The sequence below is a fragment of the Mus musculus genome, chromosome 17 (genome assembly GCF_000001635.26).
Source record: "Mus musculus strain C57BL/6J chromosome 17, GRCm38.p6 C57BL/6J".
Taxonomy (NCBI): Eukaryota; Metazoa; Chordata; class Mammalia; order Rodentia; family Muridae; genus Mus; species Mus musculus.
The window spans coordinates 47531036-47556557 of record NC_000083.6 but is presented as its reverse complement, the minus strand read 5'-3'; the positions used below and the strand labels follow the sequence as shown (position 1 = coordinate 47556557).

The following is a 25522-nucleotide window of genomic DNA, read 5'->3' as shown; positions in this document are numbered from 1 at the left end:
TCATACATTATACTTTTAAAAAAATTGTGTGTGAAGCCTGGCAGTGGTGGCACATGCCTTTAATCCCAGCTCTCAGGAGGCAGAAGCAGGCAGATCTCTGAAATGCCAAGCCAGCCTGGTCTACAGAGAGAGTTCCAGGACAGACAGGGCAACACAGAGAAAACCCTGTCTCAGAAAAAAACAAAACAAAACAAAACAAAACAAAACAAAACTGTGTGTGTGTCCAGCCTGTATGAACCACAGAGAGCAGGTTAGAAGACAATACTGTAGGGTTGATTCTCTTCTTCCTCCATGTGAGTTCTGACATTTGAGCTAAGACTGTCTGGTTTTCACGACAAGTGCTTGTTAACTCCTGATCAGTCTCAGCAGACCTCCTTCTATTTTCTAGATATTTTATTTATTTATTTATTTATTTATTTGTTTGTTTGTTTGTTTGTTTTGTATTTTTCAAGACAGGATTTCTCTGTGTAGCCCTGGCTGTCCTGGAACTCACTTTGTAGACCAGGCTGGCCTCAAACTCAGAAATCTGCCTGCCTCTGCCTCCCAAGTGCTGGGAGTGTGCACCACCATGCCCAGCTTCTAGATATTTATTTATCGTTATTTTCTGTGTACTGGTGTTCTGCCTGCCTCTGGGTATGTTGTATCACATGCATGCCTGGTACCCACGGAGGCCAGAAAAGGGTATCATCAGATTCTCTGGAGCCAGAACTACAGGCAGCTGAGTTGTCTGGTGGGTGCTAAGAATAAAACCCAGGTTTTCTGGAAGAACAGCCAGTTCTCTTAACCACTGAGCCATCTTTCCAGCCCCATACTCTTCTTGAAAAAAATTTAAACATACACGATCATTTAATTTACACAGATAATATTTTAATCATTTATTAGTAGCAGTAGTACTTTACTCTCTCCATCTTATTTATTTGCTTGTTTTAGCTACGTCTCTCCTGTTGTCCATGCTGGTCTTGGATTCCAGGATTCATGCTATCTCTTCCCACATGGGCCTCCTAGGTAGGCTGGACTCTAGGTCTGCATCATGTGTTCAACTCTGCTTAAGGAACTCCTTCTTATTAGATGATTTCAGTATCAAAGGAACACTGGGAGACAGAGGAGAGTGGTGGTCCAGGCCTGGAATCTAAACCCTGGGAGGTTGACACAGTCCAGCTTGGGCTTCAAAGTGAATTCCCAGCCATCACCGACACAGAGTGAAACTTTGTTTCAAAATGCCAAACACCCTAGAGCCGGGAGGGGGAAGCTATGGGGGTGGAGCAGGCATAACCCGGCTGGAAAGATTGCTCAGCTACTATGGTGCACCTGCAAAGAGCCCACCTTAGGTTCCCAGGAACCACACTGGGAAGCTCACAACTGCCTATAACTCCGGCTCCAGGAGATCAGACGCCCAATCCTGGCCTCCACAGGCACCGCACTCATACTCTTACACATGTGAATAATGATTTTTTTTTTAAATCTTATAAATTTTAAAGAAAGAAAAAAGGGCAAGCAAATGAACAAAAGAAACAAAAAATATTTTAAATTAAAATTTTAGGTTGAGGGATAGGGCTCTAGCTGCTGACAGTGTCCCTCCCGGTCCAGCATGGGGAAAGCCTTGAGCCTGATCCCCAGCCAAGTGCTTGGACTAGAGGCATGTGCCCCCGCACCAGACATGCTTGCTAATTTGAATGTGTGAATGCATGAGGCTGCCTGGTGTTTGGGGGCAGGGGGCACAGGCAGCAGTCCCTAAAACAGACTGAATCATAGTTGGACAGGTGTATGCAAAAACGACCAAACTCGGCGATGGGGAGAAAGTTGCAATGAGCCATTCATTACTCTCGGGTCCCCACTGAAAGGGCTCACGTTTGCAGGTGACTCAGTGCAGGGGGCGGGGGGGGGGGGGGGGGAGCCTGCTACCCTCAACCGAGAGCTCTCAGAGATCCTTCTGCGACCAGATTATTCACCCTCCCCATAACTAGTTCCAGACATTTACATTTCAAAGACCAAAAAAATTTCCCCCAAAATTTGGAGACCAAGAAGTAAGGTTACTACCAAATTCTTAGGGAAAGAACCTAATATGTATGTATGCATGCATGCATGCATGTATGTATGTATGTATGTATGTGTGCATGTATGTATGCGTGCATATATGTATGAGTGCATGTTATGTATACATGTGAGCAAGCATGCCATGTACGTGCGTATGTATGCATATGTGTATGTATGTGTTGATATGTGTATGTGGTGCATGCATATTGTGTGTGTGTGTGTGTATACATATATCCTTTAGCAGATACTTAGAGCAAAGGGAAACATGATAAATAAAAATAATTTTCTATACTTTAAAAACTCAGGGGACTGGAGGGACGGCTCACTGGTTAACAGCACTAGTTTTGCAGAGGAGCCTGGTTTAGTTCCCAGCACAGGGCAGCTTAAAGCCGTCTGTAACTCAAGTTTCAGGGGACCTTTTTACCTCTAAGGCACCAGGCAGACATGTGGTGCACATACATGCAAACACTTATAAAACAGACAGATAAATGCAAAAGAAGGGAAGTCACACAAACCAAACACCCTAGCGAGGCCAACAAAGCAGCTCACAGGGTTTAAAAGCGCTGTCTGCACAGACGTGACAACCCCGAGTTTGTCAACCCCTAGCACTCCTGATGAAAAATGAATTGGCTTCTCAAAGTTGTCCTCTGACCTCCACACACGCTCCATGCATGGTGTACCCACATAGACACACATACATACATACACACATACACACACACACACACAGAGAGAGAGACAGAGACAGACAGAGACAGAGACAGAGACAGAGACAGAGACAGACAGACATAAAATAAGATTAAAATTTAAAAACAAATTTCAGACTGGGTCTCATCTCTTGTCATCTCAACACTTGAAAAAAAAATGGGAGAAGAACCAACATATTTTTGTTTTTTGTTTTCAGTGTGGGTTAGTGTGTGTCAAAGCCTGTGGTCAAGCTCAGAAGACAGCTTTGTGGACTTGGGTCTCCCGTTCTACCTTGACACAGGTTTCAGGGATAGAACTCAAGTCTTCAGGCTTGGAAGGCAAGCACTCCTACCCAGTGGACCACCTGTCTGGCCCCAGGACCAGGAATTTCAAGGTCATCTTTGGCTGCACAGAAAGTTCAAGGCCAGCCTGGAGTGCATGTGACCCCCATCTTGAAAAACAAAACAAACAAAATATTTGACTTGATAAAAACTGATTTGAAATCAGTCTTCTCCTGGGGTCTTGCTGCAGTGACAGACACTTACAAACTGTGTGTGTGTGTGTGTGTGTGTGTGTGTGTACATTACTTGGGTGTGCTTGCATGGGATGTGTGTGCAGGTGTGTGCACCCATGAGGAGAATGTTATGTTGGGTGTCTTCCTCTATTGCTTTCTGCTTTGTTCCCTTGAGACAGTGTCTTTACTGAGCCCAGAGCCTGTGCTATGTTGGAGGCTGCTGGCTGGTTGATTTGCCAGCTCTGCCCTACATAGTGTTAGAGTCACAGGTATGCACTGGGCTATCTCTAGATTTTTACAAGGAGGCTGAAGATCTGAACTCAGATCCTCATGCCTGTGCTGCAAGCTCTCTCAGAGACATCACATGAGATATATAATAATATAATAACATAATATACACATATGTATTTGCATTTTGTTTTCTCTCAGTATTTTTATATTTCTTCTTATTATTATTCTTTTCTTTTTTCTTTTTTTTTTGGGGGGGGAGGGGTTGAGACAGGGTTTCTCTGTATAGCCCTGGCTATCCTGAAACTCACTTTGTAGACCAGGCTAGCCTCGAACTCAGAAATCCTCCTGCCTCTGCCTCCCAAGTACTGGGATTAAAGTCGTGTACCACCATGCCTGGCTTCTTCTTTTTTTCTAACACAGGGTTTTCTCTGTATAGTCCTGGTTATCTCAGAACTTACTCTGTAGACCAGGTTGGCTTCAAACTCAGAGGTCTACTTGCCTCTGCCTCCTAAATGCTGGGATTAAAGGCCTGCACTAGCAGGCCCGATTTTTTCAGAATTTATTATTTATTAGGATTGTGGGTATGTGACCACTCATGCCATGCACACATAGGGAGGTCAGAGAACAGCTATGTAGAGTCAGTTCTTTCTACCATGTAGGTTGCATGTTCAAGATTTCCCCCTCTCTTGCTGGGCAGTGGTGGCGCACGACTTTAATCCCAGCACTTGGGAGGCAGAGGCAGACAGTTTTCTGAGTTCGAGGTCAGCCTGGTCTGCAGAGTGACTTCTAGGACAGCCAGAGCTACACAGAGAAACCCTGTCTCAGGAAAAAAAAAATTTCCCTCTCTCCCTGATGACAGAAAAAAGTCCTATTTTGAGAAAAAAGCCTCATGGAGCTCAGGCTGGCCTTCTTGAACTCAGCAGTAACACTAGTCTTGGGCCCCCATCTCCTTCTACCTCTCAAGGGCTAAGATTATAGGTGTGAGTGACTACACTCCAAGTTCTTACTGTCTATGTGATATCTTGTCCTCACTACCTCCAGTACCCAATTATATCTAGATACTTTTTAAACCTTTTTTTCTTAATTATTATTACATTTAGTGGTGGTGGTGGTGGTGGTGGTGGTGGTGGTGGTGGTGGTGGTGGGAGAGTGAGTCTGCGCATGTGCGTGCCCCGTGTGTGGCTAGAGAACGGCTTGTGGACCTCAGTCCTCTCCTACCACTATATGGGTCCCAGGGGTTAAACTCAGTTCACCAGACTTGGCAGCAAGCACTTTTACTTGTTCAGACATCTGCCTGATCCTATTTACTTATTTGTTTGTTTGGTTTAGAGGCAGCGCCTCGCTGTGCAGCTTTCGCTGGCCTGGGGCGCACATTCTGTTTATTTTTCTACACAGTCTTGCACAGCTCCGACTCTCTTCAAATTCAGAGTGTAGCAGAAGCTTGTCTGCACCTCCTGATTTCCTACCCCAAACTCCTAGTGCTGGGAATATAAGTATCCTCCACCACATCTAGATTATTTATTATATTATTATTAATATAGATATTATTGCTAGGGCTACACGCTTGCCGGTGTCCCCACTGGTCTGTCTCTTTCCTTTGCCTGGCTGTCCGGTACCCACCTCTTCCCCCTGATGCTCCAGAAAAGACCCAAGTCAAAAAACAACTCTTATGCAGCTGCCAACCTTTGTACTGTCCCAAGGAACCAGCCAGATTAACCAGAGACACCATAAAAAGAAAGAAACAAGGAATCTGGCCCTGGGCCAGAGACTGGGGACACTAACGATGGGTTGGGAGTGTGGGAGTGGGTGGCAGCGTGAAGATCAGGTGGAAGGGAGTCACGTGATAGCCCGGGCTCAGACAGACAGCTTGGGAACAGAACCAGGGAAAGGGATAGGGACTGAGGAGTAGGTTTTTTTGAAACCCAATCTCAAAAAAAAAAAAAAAAAACAATGCCTCCCAGACAGCATTTCTCTGTGTAGACCAATCTGGCCTCGAACTCACATCGCTCTGCCTGCCTCTGCCTCCGAAGGGTTAAAGGTGTGTGCCATCATGCCTGGTCCTTACATTTTCTTTTCAGTCTTGTTACACAGGCCAAGATGGCCAACTACACAGCCTTAGCTGGTCTGGAATTCACCATTCTTGTACTTCAGCTTCCAGAGTCCTGGGATCACAGACTTGATCTCTGGATGGGCTTTATCACACTAATGCACTTAACCTAAAACTCCACAAGGAATCTGGAAACAGATGAGAGAGAGCTACCCCATCCCACGCTAACAAGAGTCCAGGCTGGAAGGAAAACCCATCACAATTCAGGCCACTCCCTGCTGTGGCTCTTAGGTTTTAAGAGTGATCAGATAAGATGATCTCTTCCAATTCTTACTCCTCCGGCCTCCCCTACGCCTCTGGTCAATTGTCAACTCTTCTTCCAGGTCACACAGTGGGTAGTCTACAGCACTAAAGGAATTTTTCCTTGTCTTTAACTGAAAACAATTCATCTATCCGACTCCCCCTCCTCCTTCTCTTCCTCCTCCTTTTCTTTTTTTTTTTTTAAGTAAACCCTCCTATTCAGGTGTCTGTCCATTAAGTCTGATGACCTGAGTTCAATTTCCAGGACCCACTCAGTAGAAGACTTCTGAAAGCAGTCCTCTGACCTCCACAAGCATGTATGCATGCATGCATGCATGCAGACATACATACATACATACATACATCTATCTTTTTATTGAAAGGGGCTGGAAGGTAGCTTAGCAGGTAAAGCAAGTTCTCAAATCCTGAATTGCTAATAGCACAGCAGTCATTATCAGCTCTGGATCCTGTGAGACCCACCCAAATCTTGAGTTTCATTTAGCTTCAAAATATTAAAGTAACTTCTACATAACTCCCAGAGCTGGAAAATTCATGGGTGTTTGTGTGTGTGTGTGTGTGTATTTGTGTAAAACACTGGGTCTAGATGCCAAAATAGATTTTCCCCTCTCAGCTGGCAGTTTGTTTGTTAGTTATGGGGCCGCATGTAGACCAGATTAGCCTTGAATTTATTATGTTGCTGAGGAGAACCTTGAATAACTGATCATTTCCCCAAAATGCCAGGATTACTGGTGTGGGCCATTATGCCTGGCTCTGGGCTAGAAATTACTAAAGTGGAAAAGACAAGATGGTAGAAAAATTCAAGGGTCTCATGGACCAAAGGCTGACCCCACTGGACCTTTGATGTCCCATACTGCATGTCCCAAGCCCTGATAGCAAAAGAAGGCAAATTCTGGGCTGGATGATGGCAACAGTGTCCCCAAGGCAGCCATGGTAGAGGCTAGCTAGAGGCTCCCTGGTTCTGGTTCCTTACCGAGGATGCCCAGGGAAACTACACTTCCCAGTTTCCCTTGCAGTTCATGGGCTTTGGGTGAGGGTGGGGTCTGACCACAGACCTCAGTTTGAATCCTGAGAGCCTGCATAGAAGTCAAGCATGGACTGTGCATCTATTAGACCCACACTCTTACGGGAGAGGAAAGCAGAGCAGATGGTCCTCAGAAGCACAGGTCTGGTTAAGTCCAGAGACCCTGCTTCAAACAAGGAAGGTGGTGAGAAGTGATACCCATGATACTCAAGGTTGTCCTGCTGTCTGCTTGACCTCCACAGGCCGGCTATGGCCTATACACCTATACACCCACTCTTACACGTTACACGTGAACACATGCCTGTACTCCTCTCTCTCTCTCTCTCTCTCTTTCTCTCTCTCTCTCTCTCCCTCTCTCTCTCTCTCTCTCTTTCTCTCTCTCTCTCTCTCCCTCTCTCTCTCTCTCTCTCTCTCTCTCTCTCTCTCTCTCTCTCACACACACACACACACACACACACACACACACACACACACACACAGAGCTCACGAACCTACAGCTTTGAGGATGGAGCTCAGGCAGTCAGCATCTGCGTGCAGGAAATCTTAAGTTAAATGCACAGAACAATACAATCTAGGTATGAGAGCCTATACTATGATGTCAACACTCCGGAAACAAAGGGAGGAGGAAATCCCAGGTTGTCCTTGTCTACGGGAAGTTTGAGGCCAACCTGGGCTACAAAAGACTCCATCTTAAACAAACTATTGCCACATGGTGAGACTTGAGTATGTCTTCCTTTTTCAGTTCTCATGTAACCTGTATTCTAGAAGCTAAGGCAGTGGGACTGTCTGAGCTCAGGAGTTTAAGGCCAGTTTACACAATATAGTGAGACCCTATCTCAAAAGTTAGCAGTGCCAGTGCTCACCTTTAATCCCAGCTCTTGGGAGGCAGAGGCAGGCAGATTTCTGAGTTTCAGGCCAGCCTGGTCTACAGAGTGAGTTCCAGGACAGCCAGGGCTACACAGAAAAACCCCTATTTCAAAAAGAAAGGAAGGAAGGAAGGAAGGAAGGAAGGAAGGAAGGAAGGAAGGAAGGAAGGAAGGAAAGAAGGAAAGAAGGAAAGAAGGAAAGAAAGGGAGGGAGGAAGGAAGGAAAAGAAAAGAAACAAAAACCCCACCAAAACAAAAACAGAAAGAAAAAAAAGTAAAGAACCAGATACAATCAAACTGCTGACACTCCAAATTTAAGTCCCTGCCTAAAAAGAAACCTTATACCCATAAAAGGTTCCAACATGGGGCCAGTGAGCTCCCTAAGCAGGTGAAGCTGCCACGCCTGATAACCTGTGCTCCACGCTCAAGAGCTATATGGTAGGAAGAGAGAGCTGATCTGACTCCCCTAAACTGCCCTCTGACTTTTATGTGTGTACTTGCACACATACACATATGTACAAAATACATAGAAAAATGTAAGAGGAAGAAAGACTTGCACAAGGATGCTCATACATCTTTAAGAGCCCCAAACTGAAGCAATGCAAATGTCTGTCAATACCAGGATGGAAAGACAAACAGCACACATATAGCCATACATGGACATATACATTTCATATACATGGACATATACACATACATGAACATATACACATATACTCCATATACATGAACTGCCCAGCTAGAAAAGGAAATAAAAAGATCTCAGCCGGGCAGTGGTGGCACACACCTTTAATCCCAGCACTTGGGAGGCTGAGGCAGGCAGATTTCTGAGTTCGAGGCCAGCCTGGTCTACAGAGTGAGCTCCAGGACAGCCAGGGATGCACAGAGAAACCCTGTCTTAAAAAACCCTAGATAGATAGATAGATAGATAGATAGATAGATAGATAGATAGATAGATAGATAGATAGATAGATAGATCCAAAACTAGGGCTGGAGAGATGGTTCAGCAGTTGAGCACTGGCTGCTCTTCCCGAGGACTGGGTTAAATTTCCAGCCACCATATGGCAGCTCACAACTGTCTGTGACTCCAGTTCCAGGGGATCTGACATCCTCACATGAATGCACAGAAAATAAGATTAAATAAGTTACTGCTGCAGATATAGGTCAGTGGTAAAGGACCTAACCTATAATACCTATAAATCCTGGCTAGTTTACAAACGGAGGCAAAGGGACCCAGTTCCCAATTTCAAATCCTCCTGTGTTACAAAGTGGGTTCAAGGCCAGCCTGGGCAACTTAGGGAGATTTGGTCTAAAGCAAACAAGATGAAGATATAAGGCTGATGATGTAGCCACTCAGAGAGCTTGCCTGCCATGCAAGGCCCTGGGGTTCATCCCAGCGCCTCACAAGTAAACCAGCAATGGACTGAGGGGTGGGTAAGCACCGGCCTCCAGGTCTGCTGACCTGAGCACAAGCCCCAAACCCCACACGGAGAAAAGAGGAAGCCGACTCCCACAGGTCATCCCCTGACCCATGCACGTGCACACACACACACACACACACACACGCACATAAATAAATGACTGCAAAGCCCCGAAGTACCAACAACCTACGGAGCCGGGGCCATAGCTTAGTGCTAGAGGGCGTGGCGAGGATGCGCCAGACCCTGGGTTCAGCTCCCTACAGTACCACACCAGGAAATAAACACCTTAACTACATAGCAGACAGGCTGGCCTCCATCTCAACAGAGATCCTTCTACCTCTGCCTGGATTAAAGGCCTAGCCATCACTCCTGGTCCAATTTGGTTTTTGTTTTATTGTTTTTGTTTGTGTGTGTGTGTGTTTGAGACAGGGTTTCTCTGTGTAGTCCTGGCTGTCCTGGAACTCACTCTGTAGACCAGGCTGGCCTCGAACTCAGAAATCCACCTGCCTCTGCCTCCCGAGTGCTGGGATTAAAGGCGTGCGCCACCACGCCCGGCTTGTTTTTGTTTTGAATGAGCCAAGATCTTGATTTGGTACCCAGCCTTACCTCGAAGACTGAGATTTAAAAGATCCTCCAACTTTAGCTTCCCAAAGTCACTGGGATTCTGTCACTTGCGATCTGTCACTTACTCACAATGCAGTTTCATTCATTCATTCCTTCACTCTGTGCTCGATTCGATTTATCTGATTTATCAACTTTGGGTGGTTGTTGTTTTCTTTTCCCCAGTTCCGGGGTCTAAAGCTAGAGCCCGACACATGATAAACAAGCATTCTATTAACTGAGCTATATCCTCAGTCCTAACCCTTCATTTGCTTTAGCGTCTCCCTAAGTTGGTCAGTCTGGCAGTCTTTGATCCCACTCGGGCAGGATTTGAAACTGGGCCCCTCCTGCCTCAGTCTGCCCAGTAGTTGGGGTTATAGGCCTTGTACCCACAGGCTGCTGGTGTGTGTAAAAGAAAGAAAAAGAAAAAAAAAAAAAAACCCTGGGAAGGAGAAATAGACTGGGATTCCAGTTTGACAGATAGGCTGCTGGGTGGCCCTGACTGCGGTCAGTCAGGCAGGTCAATTACGGTGAGGACCAGGGTTTCGTCAAGGACTGAGAAGACTCTTAGAAAGACTGGCGGCCGTGACCTTTAGGAAGGCAGGTTTTTATGGACTGGAGAGAGGCTGAAGCAGAATGCAGGGAGCTCAGTTGTGAATAAGGAAGTAGTCCCAGATTGGAAAGCACCCAAGTGGCTAACAATCAGACCCCGACTGAACAGCTACAGCACCATCGCCAGAAGAAGCGACTCTGTGTCCACACACAGACGGGCTTCCCAAATTAGGTGACGTAAAGCATTGGAAGACACAAAATGGCATTTACAGCGATTACAATGATGAAAGGGCCTGCGTGTGCTGCGAGCCCCGGAGAAGCCGGAGAAGATGGAGCCCTGCTTGCGGAGGCTGAGTTAAAGTCTCCGGATCTTCTTTTTTTGGAAGGGTGTCCACTGGCAAACAAAACCACGCAGTGTTTCTTTAAAATAAAAGTAGCCGGCGAGGAAACGGAGCCAGCGAGTGGAGGCCACTCAAAAGACAGTGACAGTTAGGAATGAAATCGGGAACAGCTGGATGAGTCTGAGGGCGGGGGGGGGGGGGGGGGGCAGTAATGGGGTGATGGGGTGGGGGAGGGGTGGGGGGCAGAAGGTAATCCTGTGTTCTTTAACACTCACTAGCCACAGTGTTAGGTATCTTGGGGTTATCTGTCAAGTCCTTATAAGCCAAAAATGACCTTGAACATTTGATCCTCCTGCCTCCATCTCCCGGGATTACAGGTGTGCAGTACCATCTTTTTTGGTAGATCTGTTAATTTTTTTAAAATCTCGTTTATTCATTTCCTGTGCGTATGTTTGTAGGCGTGAGTACCACCGGCAGAGGACAACCTATAGTAGCTGTTTTCCTCCGCTCCCCACACGGGCCCTGGGAACTGAATTCATTTGTCAGGTTTGTCGGCCATCTTTCGGGTGCCATCTTTTTTTTTTTTTTTAACTGATTGAATGCATTTGCTGACAACTTCATACATGCACAGAATGCGTTGTTTACGCTCCACGGTCACCTTCTCCCATCTCTCCACCAGGCTCATTTCTCATATTCATGCTATTCTGATTTGTTTTGTGACCCTCAGTTTTTTATCGGGTGCTGTGTGTGGCTACAGGTTTGAAATTCTACATGAGAGCCTGCCGGGCTCTATCCCACTGAAAGCAATGGCCGCTCGCTCCCCTAGAATCCCTCCGTTGTCAACAGTCTAGCAGGGAAAGATGGGGACCCCAGGGCTCCATTGTTTTTTTATTATTTTAAGTTATGTGGATTTTGAGTTGGTGTGTGCATATGTGCATGCAAGCAAAGGCTTCCTCAGAGGCCAGGAGGCCGGAGGTACTGAGTCTCCTGGACTGGCACAGGCAGCCAAGAGACACCTGACATGGTCCTCTATAAAAGCAGTAAGTATTCTTAGCCAGCCATCCCTCTGGGACCTTCATCTCTTTAAAATAAATAATAATAATAATAATAATAATAATAATAATAATAATAATAATGATATACCTAATACAAATCCAAACTGTCCAGAGGAGAACAGGTATATAAACTATAAAATACCATGACCCCTTCCTGCTGCCCACGATTGCCAGGGCTTGCTTCACTTTCTGGGACTGTGCCTCATTGTTACATAGTCCAATGTTATTATTTATTTCCATTTATTTAGGTTTTTTCAAGACAGGGTTTCTCTGTGTAGCCCTGGCTGTCCTGGAACTCCCTCTGTAGACCAGGCTGGCCTCGAACTCAGAAATCCGCCTGCCTCTGCCTCCCGAGTGCTAGGATTAAAGGCATGCGCCAGCCACCACACCCGGCAATGTTTTTATTTTTATATTCTTACTTTTTAAAACAAGGAGACAGGTCTTACACTGTAGTTTAGCCTGGCCTAGAACTATGTAGCCCAAGCTGGCCTTGAACTTGAAGCTATCATCCTGACTCAGCTTCCCCAGTGTTGAAATTATAGGGCATAAGTCACCATACTTGGCCACTGGTTTTGTTTTGTTTTTGTTTTGTTTTTTTTTTTTATAATTATTTTTAAGCCAGGCAGTGGTGACGTACCTTTAACCCCAACACTCAGGAGGCAGAGGCAGACAGACCTCTGAGTTTGAGGCCAGCCTGGTCTACAGAGGGAGTTCCAGGACAGCTAGGGTTGTCACACAAATACAGCCTGTCTCAAAAAGTCAAAAATCAATCAGTCAGTCAGTCAGTCAGTCAGTCAGTCAGTCAGTCAGAGATGGAGACACGGTCACCGCTGCATTCCAGAGGATGCAGATTTGATTCCCAGCAACCACACCACATGGCAGCTCACAACCATCTGTAATTCCAGTCTCAGGTAAACAGATGCTCTCGCTGGTCTTCACGTGTTCATAGGCACATACATGCTGCACAAACATGCAGGCAAAAATAAATTAAATTAAAAAATAAATAAAATTAAGCAAGCCCAAAGGAAACCTCAACAAGAGAACAAAAAACAAATGCACACATTCCCCTGGTTTTCTCAAGGTGCTGGGAAGGAAATCCAGGCTGAGCTGGCTAAGTAACACCCTGCCACAGAGCTACATTCCCAAGCCCAGAATCTCCCAGCAGAGCCCTGGGTGGTGGTCCTGAAGGGCTCCTGCCAGCCAAGCCTTTTGTCTTTGTGTATGTGAGTATTCCTGTAAGCATTATTTCTCACTTTATATTTGTGTTTGTTTGTCTTTGTGACTTTTTTTTAAAACATTAGCAGGAACATTTGCTGCCCCGAGTTGAGCAATGTCTCTCTAACACGTGACTGTGGGTCCCTTTTCAGTGCTGCAGTGGGGTTAGCTCTGTGCTTCTGACTCATTGCCAGGTATCCCACGGCACAGGAAGTGAAGGGCAAACCCCAGAGAAGACAGGGGCATCTCTTTTCCCAGGGCTGGGGGATTCGATGAGAGTAAAGTGGACAGGCAGCATTTTGTTGAGAAGGACAGGCCAGGTGGGCAAAAACAGACAAGGAGGGCCTCCTCTCTGCTCTCTCTCTCTCACTCTGTGTGTGTGTGTGTATGTGTGTTTGAATGCCACAGCATGGCTGTCAAAGCAACATGTGGAAATCCCTTCTCTGCTCACATCCCGTGGGTCCTGATGATCAAACTCAGGCAGTAAGGCTTTGCAGCTAGTGTCTTTACTGCCATCTCGCATACCCAGGCTAGATGGGAATTGACTATGTAGCTGAGGGTAGCCTTGAACTCTCGATCTTCCTGTACCAATGCAGCCTCTATCTTCTCTTAAGCCAATTTCCCCATCTGAGTTCCTGCTGCAGCCCCTCCTCCTCGAGTGGTCTGTTCTCATCCCTTAAGAGTAGCCTAGGATGGAGGTTGAATGCGGTTCCTATACCAGCCTGCGTAGCATTATCCATCAGCCAGGGAACAACCTGGAAATGCGACTCATGGGGCCCGCTTCAGTCCCTCAGTGTCACACTCTCAGTTGAGTTCCGAGGCCCTCTAGCCCATGAAGGTACAAGCTCAACTTTGAGAATCATTATTCTAGCATATGCTTCCGGGTCTGATTCCTTCACCATCCACTCATGTGTCCATTCTCTTAGGTGACCAGGAGGAAGCCTGGGAGAGATGGTTATTCAACTGCATAACTGGCCTTCAGTGCCTGGAGGGAAAATCAGAGACCTATGCCATCCCTCCCTAGGACATTCCCATCTCTCCATCCACTCGGAATAAACGGGAGTATGGCAGGGGAACACTGTCCTTGTGAGTCCTTCCTCAGGTTCAGCTGTAGCAGAGCAGATGACAGAGAAGGGTGGGGAGCTTTTGAATGGAGGGTGGGGGAGGGAGGAAATGGGATGTGGCTTTGGTGTGGCTGGGTTGGGGGAGGGATTTGGATGGGGCGTGGAGGGGGGCGGCGGGGGGGGGGGGAGATTGTCCTCATTTCACCCAGCTGGTTGGCCGGCACCTGTTCTGCTAAAGCCTGAGGAAAGACACCGAACCCCACAGCAAATGAAACACACAGCCCCTCCCCACCCACAGGGGCCTCTTCCCAAGCATGGCCCAACTGACAGGAAAACAGTGAATGAGTTCAGGTGGCTGAATGAGGGCAAGCAGAGACAGCTGGGCTCCTCTGGGGGTGTGGTGCAACTGTCTTCAGTCACCCCAGGGCAAAGTTGCCTGTGGTTGTGTGGGTGGGACTTTCAAGCACTGAACCAGACATGGCTGTCATCTGTACCAAGGAATTCCTGGTTGGTGAGCCTTAGATTGTTCCACAGCAATCTCCAAAAACAATGCCTGGTCCTCCCCTTTCTTTTCTAATAGATTTTGCTTCCTAGATTTAATTTAGAGCAGTGCTTGGTTCTCTGTGAAAGTGGAGGAGAGATCTTGTATTTCTTCTTGGCTTGTCTCCATAGGAACAGGCAGCACAGCAGAGGTCTGGGAGATGGCTCCGAGGGTAAGGGACCAAGCAAGGTCACCTGCGCTCACTCCCTGGAACCCACACAGTGGACAAGAGAGAAAGACTCTATGGCCTCCACGTGCGTGCGTGCGTGCTGTGGTGTGCACGTGCCCCTCCCCCAAATAAAGAAAACTTAACGAAAAAAAATTAAAAGTAAAAAAACAGCACTGCAGTAGCTCCAGGAGTCAACTGGTCAATCAGTGTATCACATTTGACTATCCGATGATGGTTTTATTTTACATGTATGCACGTGTTTGCATGTATGTGGGTGCACATGTACAAACACATGTGCCAAGGCCAAAGGACAACTTTGGGTGTCCTTTCTCAGGAGCCATCGACCTTATTTTCTGAGACAGGGCCTCTCACTGGAATCTGACTGGCCAGCAGCCTCCCAAGGATGCTCCCCAACCTCAGAAGGATGCGCCTGTCTCTGCCTCCCAGCCCCGGGGGTTACACTGGTGGACCACTGGGCTCTTTTCACCTGGGTGCTGATGTTGGAATGCTGGTCTTCATTGTGAGTGGCAGACACTTTACTGACTGAGCCACTGTGTATTTGTTGGCGTGTCCCTTAGAAGGTGCTGACACACTGGGGCAGTATGGATGCCTCCTCTGGGGAAGGCAAGGATGGTTTGTGTACCTCTAAGACTGTTGAACTAACCCGGAAAAGGAAGAAGGCAGTGACCACCTAGTATCTGCCTACCAGCCCAATTCTGATTCTGAATGGGAATCACCAAGGCCTCCTGCAGAGGCAGACAGCAGAAGACGTGTTGTTGTTGTCCTTGGTGTAAAACGAGCTGTTGGCAGACACAGGGTGCTCACAGCTTCAGAAACCTTAGACGGGAGAGCAGTGAATATTCTCGCTGCTCATGGGCACTGAGATGTCTTATACCAGTAACTCAACCAGGAGTCACCTGACAACGGAGGGGCACGCTGGTCCTTCCCCAACAGAGATAAAAAGATGCTGCTAGAGGAATTACTGCTCTTGTTTATTTGTTTGAGTGGATGGATAGATGGTTGGTTCGGTTCAGGTTTGAGTTTTTGTTGTTTGTTTGTTTGTTTGTTTGTTTGTTTGTTTGTTTTGAATTTGAGAAAGGTTCTCTGTATTTAGCCCAGGCTGGCCTGAATCCCTCGAGAACCTTTTGCCTCTGCTTCCCACGTGCTAAGAGTCCAGGTGTGCAGCACCGTGTTCAGCTTCGTGAAGATGTTTAGAACTCGCTCCAGTATCTGTGTGTGTGTGTGTATATGTGTGTGTGTGTGTGTGTGTGTGTGTGTGTGTGTGTGTGTATGTGTGTGTATATATATATATATGTATATGTGTGTGTGTGTGTGTGCGTGTATATATATATAGTCACAGCTAAAAATGAAGGGGAGCATTATTACCCTTGTTGAGAAGAGAGCAGCCTGAGGAACATGGGAGAGGACCCCCAACACACACACCCCAAGAGTAGTCATTCCCCTAAAGAGATAGCATGGCTGAGCAGAGGGTCTACATACAAGGAAACATGGGCTCGAGCTAGGAAACCGAGGTTAAGGGTGGGATGGACTGCATCTCCGGGTGGAAAAATGAGGTAGAGGCTGTTACAGATTTCTCCCTAAAGCTCCGTGGAGGCTTCAATCCTAGATCTCAGAATGTGGCCGTATCTGGAAGCAGGGCGACTACAGGTATCATTAAGAGGAGCCAGTACTGGATGGAGCAGAACAGGCCCTAGATCTGATATGAGCGGTGGAAGACACAGAGACGGCCGAAGACAGACGCAGAGAGTGGAGCAATCCAGCTACAGAGCTCAGAAGTGCCTGAGGCCGCAGGAAGATGGGAGAGACAGAGGACTCCTGCTCCCCAGAAGCTTCCCGGGGCCTGCTGTCCTGCTAGCACTTTGTTATCAGGCTTCTGGCTGATGGAGCTGGGAGAAGGGGCTCCATTCACCTGGTTCCACACAGTTTTCAAGTATCTGTGTGTGAATGTCCCGAAAATAAACACAGGAATTAGCACCCATGTCCCTGGAGGAGCCTCTTCTATAGGGAAATGGAGGCTGAGACGAAGACCAAACTCCATTTCAGAGCACATCTCAGCTCACTGTTAAAGACATGTTGTTTTGAAGTTCTCTGCCTGGGTGCTGGAGACTAGCACAGTTGATAGGATGCTTGCATAATGAAGTCCTGGGTTCAATCCCCAGCACCAGTGGAGAAGTCTCTATTGGGAGGGGATAGAGGCAAGGCAGGAAGACTGGAAGTTCAAGGCCAACCTCAGCTACATTTGAGGCCAGCCTGGTCCTACAAAGATGGCTCAGGAGGTAAAAGTTTTTGCTGCCAAGCCTGGCTACCTGAGTTTGGTTGTCAGAGACCCACATGGTAGAAGGAGAGAAGCTGTGAAAAGTATTCTTCTGATCTCCATATGTGCTCTGTGCTATGCATGCATGCGCTTACACACACACACACACACACTGCTACACACAAATAAATGTTAAAAGATGTTTTTTAATGGTCTTTGCCTGTACTTGCACAGGACTGGAGTCTGGGTCCCAGCACCCACATCAGAGAGCTCACAGCCGCCTCGAGCTGTGAGCTGTGTGTCTGGCTTCTGAGAGCACCTGTTCTCACATGCTCATACCCACACACAAGCACATACCCAAAGACCCATACCGAGATATTTACAGAGTGTTTGTCTAACATGTATGATGCCCCATGTTACATCCCACATACAAAAAGAAAAGAAAAACCTGACATCATAAAAAACACACACCTTTATTCCCAGTACTCAGGAGGCAGAGGCAGGTGGATCTCAAGGCCAGCCTGGTCTACAGAGTGAGTTCTAGGACAGCCAGGGTTACACAGAGAAACCGTGTCTCAAAATAAACAAGTAAAATAAAAAATAAAACAAACTAACCAGTACCCCAGAGCTCTTGACTCTAGCTGCATGTATCAAAAGATGGCCTACTCCTCGGCCATCACTGGAAAGAGAGGCCCATTGGACTTGCAAACTTTATATGCCCCAGTACAGGGGAACGCCAGGGTCAAAAAGGGGGAGTGGGTGGGTAGGGGAGTGGGGGGGAGGGGAGTGGGTGGGTAGGGGAGTGGGGGGGAGGGTATGGGGGACTTTTGGGATAGCATTGGAAATGTAAATGAGGAAAATACCTAATAAAAAATATTAAAAAAATAAATAAAACAAGACAAACACAAGGACCATTCCAAGTTGAAGAAGAAACAGAGACAGGATAAATGAACATGGACCTGGACTTTAAAGTAGACACTGGCAACACATGGATGTTATGATCCTGCCTTTTATCATTCTATGATTCATATACATATGTGTGTGTGTGTGTATATAATATATATGATATATATGCAAAAAATGAGTATATATGCATACATACACCAGAATGGTAAACAATGTAAATTGGTCTGGAAAGATGGTTCCCTGGTGAATCCTTTGCCGCCAAGTGTAAGGGTTACCTGAATTTGGATGCCCAGAACCCAATTAAGCCTGGATGCAGCAGCATGACTGTTATTGGTGGGCGTGGAGGCAGGAGGATTCCAGAAGCCCAAGGGTCAGCTGGCTTGGTATATACAGTGGCTAACAACAGGAGCCTCAAACAAAGTAGGAGAAATGACAGCAGTGGCTGTCCTTGACACACTTTGGTCTGTGTCAACAATACCTGTGCTGCACTGTGCGCACACACACACACACAGAGAGAGAGAGAGAGAGAGAGAGAGAGAGAGAGAGAAAGCAAACATTTCTCTAAATGTTAGCATTTGGGCAATCTTCCTGAAGACTATAGGGGAAAATTTTTAAAGACTTATTTAATTTTATTTTATGCACATTGCTTTTTGCCTGCATGTATGAGTGTGCATGTCTGTGTGAGGATATCAGAACCCCTGGAACTGGAGTTACAAGCTGCTATGAGCTGTCATATAGGTGCTGGGACTTGAACCCTGGTCATCTGACAGAGCAGCGAGTGCTCTTAACCACTGAGCCACCACTCCAGCCTTTTGGGAAAAAAATTTTTTGTACAGTTCTTGCAGCTTTATCCTAAATTTGAAATTATGTCAAAATTAAGGCTCGGTGTCTGTTGCCTTGCCGAGCCCTGTGGGATACCTGTTGAACTCACACTTAGCTCTCTGAAATCGCTGGGGCTCACACATCTGAACGCCAGCATAAAGGAGCAGCGGCCTTCTGCGAACGGTGGATTTCTGCATGCTGGGAATCTAAGTGTGCCCGACGTAGTTCCTTGAGTGCAGAGATGTGGTTACTATGCAACTCTGTACACTAGGTCAGGTGAACCCTGCCCTTTGCTTGTCTTTTCAGGTATAAATGAGAATGGGACGAGCCAGAGAAGCTGTCTTTCTCCTCCAGACTTCCACCCCTCTGGGCATCCCCGCACCTTTCTCTTTGCTTTGCTTTTTTTTTTTTTTTAAAGATGTAGTTCCTTTTTCCTATTTTTTTAAATAAGAGGTTATTTATTTATGTATATGGGTACATTTGTCCGCATGTACTCTGCATGTACTGCTGTACCAGAAGACGGCATCAGACAGTTGTGAGCTGCCATGTGGGTGCTGGGAATTGAACTCAGGGCCTTCAGAAGAGCAGTGAGTCCTCTTAGCCACTGATTTTTATTTATTATTTATTTATTTATTTATTTATTTATTTATTTATTTATTTATTTATTTATTATATGTAAGTACATTGTAGCTGTCTTCAGCCACTCCAGAAGAGGGAGTCAGATCTCGTTAAGGATGGTTGTGAGCCACCATGTGGTTGCTGGGATTTGAACTCTGGACCTTCGGAAGAGCAGTCGGGTGCTCTTACCCACTGAGCCATCTCACCAGCCCGATTTTTATTTATTTATTAATTTATTTTTGAGACAGGATCTCACCATGAACCACGTCTGACCCATTCCATTTTTTTCTTCACATTTTTAGTTGTTTTTATTTTTTAATTTTGGTTTTATTTCAAGACAGGGTTTTGTGTGTGTGTGTGTGTGTGTGTGTGTAGTTCTAGCTGGTCTGAAACTAGCTCTGTAGACCAGGCTGGACCTCTACCTCCCGAGTCCTGAGACTAAAGGTGTGTACTGCCATCGCCCAATGCCACCACTGCCCAACGCCACCACTGCTCAGCGCCTTTTTGTTTGTTCTCCTATTCTAAACTTTACATTTTTGGGTTTTTTTTTTTTTTTTGAAGACAGGGTTTCATGTAGCCCAGATTGGTCTCAAACTCCTAATCCTCCTGCCTCTACCTCCCAAGTATTGAAATTACAGGTGAATACCAGCCTCACTCAAATTATATGATTATGGCTATTATATATGTGTGCATGCGTGCATGTACCCATGTGCAGGTCAGAGACTTGGCTCTCTCTTCCCACTGTGAATTGGCCTGGCAGCACTGGCCTTTACTCTCCAAGGCATCTCTCCTGCCCCCGGCTCTGAGAGTTTTGTTACGTTGTGTTGTTTTTAGTGTGGTTCTGGGGATCAAGGCTTGGGCCTACTTCATGTAAGGCAAACACTTTACCACTGACCACATCTCTAGCCCCTGAAGTTTGCATCTGGAAGCCATGTTGGATTTGTTGAGGGGCCAACGCAGAGGGATCAATCAGGAGAGTAGAAGAATGCATGGGGCTACAGAGCAGATGCACTAGCTGCAGCCTTGAAGGAGGCCTCACTGCACCAAGCAGAGAAGCGGGAGACACGCCCTGGCAGCACAGAAGGGCGAGGACAGCCTCCTCTGTTCGCCCAGGATCCTGTGGGGCACCACCCCTTCTCCTCAAGCGTTCTGCCTCTGTCTTTTGCTGTGTTTTCTAGCCTCTCTCTGTTCTACTCCCAAGTCTCCTGCCTCAGCTGTCGACTTAATCAGGACCCTACAGCTTCTCCAGCAGGGAGTGGGAGCCCCTGGCACTTGGGCCTAGGAGGGGCCCCTGATAAACAGCTGGAGCCCTTGTTTGCAGAATCTGTCATCTCTAAAGAAAAAAAACAGAAACAAACCACCCGATGGGGTGGGGTGGGGGTGTGTGTGTGATACAGCTGAGGGAGCTGATAGTGAGTCTCACTGCGGCTGGCGGCCTCTAGACTATCCTCCTGCATCCAGGAGCTTCAGTTTCTCCTCTTCCCCGAGACCTCCCTGACTGGACCCCCAGTTGCCCTATCCTCTGAAGATTTCTATCCACCGAACGTAAGATCATCCCTGCCAACATTACATGAGTGGACACCAGGCAGGTATTAAGAGGCCTGAACAGCCAATGGGCTCTAGATGTCAAGCAACTTGTCTCCTGAGCCAACACAAAAAGGAGGAAACTGTACGGGATTGAGTAAAACGGAAGAAATATTATACAGACATCAACAATCTCTATCCTAGGACTTTGAGCAGAAAGACCTGAGTTTCAGATTCCTAGCATAGATGGAAATGCTCAGGGCTACAGAGGGAGCTGGTAACCCCAAAACTGGGGCAAGAGGGACAGGAAGATCTCAGAGGCTTGAAGTTCAACTAGTCTAGCAAATGAAGAGACTGACCCTCAAAAAATAGAAGCCAAAAAGGGAGAGGAAGCACTTAATGTCAGCCTTGGCCTCTACATATATACATGCATAGAACATATAACATACATGCACAGAACATAAACATACACACAAACTGTGCACTTGCATAAAGAAAACAGCTTATTAGTGTTAGTCTTGGCTCTATACACACACACACACACACACACACACACACACACACACACACATACACAAGCCATATGCTGGTATAAACAAAATTGTTTATTAAAGTATGACATAAGTAGGAACCAAAGACTGGGAATTTTAAGTTTTTAAAAATATTCATTAGGGTCTTTTAAAAATGTTATTGTTGCTTTTGTTGTTGTTGTTGTTCTCACCATGTAGTGCTGGCTGTCCTGGAACTCACTGTAGATCAGACTGGTCTCAAACTCAGAGATCCACCTGCCTCTGCCAGCACCGCCTAGTATTTTTGTTATATTTTTATTAATTATGTTTCAGTATTGTGTGGGGGTAGAGAGTGGGAGGATGTTAAATGTGAAGGTCAGAAAATAACTTCTGAGAATTGGTTGTTGCCCCGGGTCTTTAATTCCAACACTTGGGAGGCAGAAGCAGGTGAATCTCTGAGTTGGAGGCCAGCCTGGTCTACAGAGTGAGATCCGGGATGGCCAGGTCGACGACACAGAGAAGCCTTATCTCAAAATAAGTGAGAAAGAAAGAAACAGAAGGGGACGGGAGGGGAGGGGAGGGGAGGGGAGGGGAGAAGTGGGGAGTTGATTGTCTCCTTCAAACCCATGGGTCCTGGGGTTTGAACTCAGACCACTAGGCTTAGCCAGAAGTGCCTTTCCCTGCTGAGCCATCTCCCCAGCCCTTAAATCTTACTGTAGCAGTAAAACGTTGACTGGAGAGGCCATTTCATTTCCTTTAAGCTCTTAGAATGCTACTGTAGAATTTACGTACATCAGAACAAAACCTGGGAAGGGATTCCCCTCCAATCTTCTCAATATCATAGTTAGATTTTAAGTGCTAAGGAATGGCTGTTTGTTTTACTGTGGTGAGGGGAAGGACCCCTGTGCTGTGCATCCTGGGTAGTCTTTTTACGACTTATTTATATCCCCAACCTCAGTTGTCTTTTTAAAAAAACAAAAACAAAAACAAAAGAACACATCTGTCTGTTTGTTTATTGTTTGTTGGGTTATTTTTCTTTTTTTTTTTTAACCACATTTGTACTTATTTTGTGTGTCTATACGCATGTTTGTGGTTGTCTACATCACAGCGTGCATGTGGAGGTTGGGGGACGACACTCAGTAGATTCTATCCTTCCCCCATGGGGGTTCCTGGGATCAAATGGTCAGGACGCAGCAAGTACTCATGACCCACATGATGTGCTCTCTCTCTCTCTCTCTCTCTCTCTCTCTCTCTCTCTCTCTCAGGTGTGTGCGCGTGCGCGCGCACGCACGCACGCGCACACACACACACACACACACACACACAGGATGTTAGGGTTTTTCGTTGTTGCCGTTTGATGTTTTAGTTTCTTAAAAAATTACTTTGTGCATTTGAGGGTTTAGCCTGCTTGTATGTTTGTGCACCACATCTTTGCCTGGTGCCCTTGGAGGCCAGAAGAAAGCATCAGGTCCCTTGGAACTAAAGTTATGGATGGATTGTGAGCCACCAGGTGGGTCCCGGGAACTGAACCTGGGTCCTCTGCAAGAGCAGTCTGTTCTTAACCTCTGGGCCACCTCTCCAGCCCCAAATACCATTTTTTTTTAAAAAAGAGTATGAAATGCAACACTGGATATGCAAAGTAAACCAAACCAGTGATCATACGTGAACTCTATCTACCGTTCTAAACCATGAGTGTGCAGCCACAGAGAAAGTGCTCATACAAACAAATAGCAACTCTACTGCCCGCAAACGCACAGCCATCCTCCTGCATCGACCTACCGTATGTGGGGACTGCAGGAGTGAGCGTTCACACACCAACTTAAAATTTTTATAGCCGGTTGGTGGTGGCACACGCCTTTAATCCTAGCACTTGGGAGGCAGAGATAGGCAGATTTCTGAGTTCGAGGCCAGCCTGGTCTACAGAGTGAGTTCCAGGACAGCCAGGGTACACAGAGAAACCCTGTCTCAAAAAAAAAAAATTATTATCAGGGCTGGAGAGATAGATGGATGGCTCAGTGGTTAAGAGCACTGACTGTTCTTCCAGAGGTCCTGAGTTCAATTCCCAGCAACCACATGGTGGCTCAACAACCGTCTGTAACGAGATCTGATGCCCTCTTCTGGTGTGTCTGAAGACAGCTACAGTGTATTCATACATATAAATAAATAAATCTTTTTTAAAAAATTATTATTAATGGTGTGTACGGGTGCAGTGCGCACAGGGGTCAAAGCAGGACACTGGATGTCTCTCTCTACCACATCTACCTTATTGCCTTGAGATAGGGTATCTCACTGAACTGGAAGCTCCACAGTTTAGCCGGGCTGGCCAGGCAGCTGTTTGGACTACCTGTCTCTACCCGACCACCAGTGCTGGGACTCAAGGCATGTATGTGCCCTGTGTTTATTTTTTTGCTTGCTTGCTTGCTTCCTTCCTTTCCTTTTTTGAAACAGGGTTTCTCTGTGTAGCCCTGGCTGTTCTGGACCTCAATCTGTAGACCAGGCTGGCCTCGAACTCAGAGATCAATCCTGGGATTAAACGGATTAAAGGTACGCTGTGTTTTCTTTATGTCGATGTGGAGATTTGAATTCAGGACTTCATGCTTCTAGACCAAGTCCTCTTACCCACTGAGCCACATCTCCCTTCAGCCTTATCTGTTTGAGACACTGCCTTACCTCTTAGTTCGGGCTGGCCTCCTGCCTCTGAGTGCTAGGGTTACAGACATGAACCCTCCATGCCTGGCTCCATTATCCTTCCTCTCTCCCCTTCTTTTTTCCTTTCTCTAGTTGTTTTTTGGAGATGAAGTCTTGGAATGTAGCTCTGGCTATCCTGGAACTACTACAAGCTAGTCTTGCACTCACAGCTGTCCTCCTGCCTCTGCCTCCCACGTGCTGAGATGGCAAGTGTGTGCCATCACTTCTGGCCCTACTGCTATCTTTAAGGGAAAAACAACACAACGTTTCTTTTATTATTTTGTGTATACACACGTGCACCATGGAGTACACGTCGTGGTGCTCACAGAGAGGTCAAAGGTCAGCTCTGTGGGGTGGGTTCTCTCCTTCCACTCTAGGTGGTTATAGAGATTGATCTCAGATCATTAGGCTTCAATGGTCTGCCCACTGCCACGTTAAAGGGACCAAGTGCGGATGTACGCAAATCACCATCTATTCTGTTTAATGGCCACAAAAGTCCTGTGGATGCGATTTGACTTCCACAGTTGAGACTCAGAGTCCCACAGGGCTGGAGCGTCTTTGCAGCTGGCTGCCATCTTGTTAGTGCACACCTCGGGGTTCTAATTCAAGTCAGGGCAAAGTCGCTGTTCTCCCCACCTCACAACAGACTAACAATCGGTTCCCAGGCTGACAGAGAAAAGCCGCTTGGCTCATACAGAAAGGTGGAGGCGGGAAGGAGCCGTAAGGGTGAATGGAAAAGAAAGCAAGCAATCCTTTCGTTACCACTTCCTCTAGGGCTGGGTCACGGCTGTTAACGGTGTGCAGCAGGCACACAGTCTGGCATCCTCGCATCCACCCCGACACATGAAGAGCTATTTATTTACTTCCTCTGAGGGGTAAATAAAGATCAAACCCAAACAGACTCCCCCAAACCGCCAAGGGTCTTCCCCAGGTGTTGGTGAAGCACTTGGCCTAGGGAAGTCACAGGTGGCTGTGGGCTGTAGTCATCCTTGCCTCTTTATGCATAAGTAGGTCTGGTTCACCATGGAGAGGGCCTGGGTGCAGTGGGGAGGCGGGGACGGGGAGGAGGTAGGGCAGGGCTACTTCACCCCTCCTCCCTACAGACAATGGCAGCTGCAGACATCCTTAACCGTACTGGGGGAGCTAGGCAAAGACTTGCCAAATGGCATGTATGGGCACCGTTAGAGATGTAGGAGCCCCCTACTGGGTAGGGCAATCAGTCTTCCCATTGCTAAACCTGGGCAGTGGGAAACAGGACCAGGGCATAAGTACACCTCGAGGAAGCAGGGGGACAGACACCCATGTGGATCTACAGTTGATTTATTAATGGTCTGTCTTGTTTGGGGGACAGAGTCTCTCACTGTATAGCCCTGGTTGGCCTGGAATTAACTATGTAGACCAGGCTGACCCCAAACTTACAGAACCTAATGCTTCCTTCTGTCTCCCCAAGGGCTGGAATTAAAGGTGTAGGCCACCACACCCTCTTTTTTTTTTTTTCCTG

General features: G+C 46.8%; 1 protein-coding gene and 1 long non-coding RNA gene across 6 annotated transcripts in view; one reads left to right on the top strand and one right to left on the bottom strand.

Annotated features, from left to right (window-relative positions):
- The window catches only part of Ccnd3 (cyclin D3), a 94639-nt gene that overhangs the window by 43132 nt on the left and 25985 nt on the right, over window positions 1–25522 (bottom strand). The window lies entirely within an intron of this gene.
- Gm41590 lies at window positions 10201–17417 on the top strand. Of its 4 annotated transcripts, XR_003952246.1 has the most exons (6): window positions 10201–10526; window positions 11094–11181; window positions 12772–12913; window positions 13520–13743; window positions 13832–13991; window positions 14642–17417. It is a non-coding gene; the product is annotated as a predicted gene, 41590 (long non-coding RNA). The 4 variants fall into 4 exon arrangements; XR_876848.3 differs by having other exon boundaries at window positions 13520–13991; XR_001782156.2 differs by having other exon boundaries at window positions 10201–10782; window positions 13520–13991.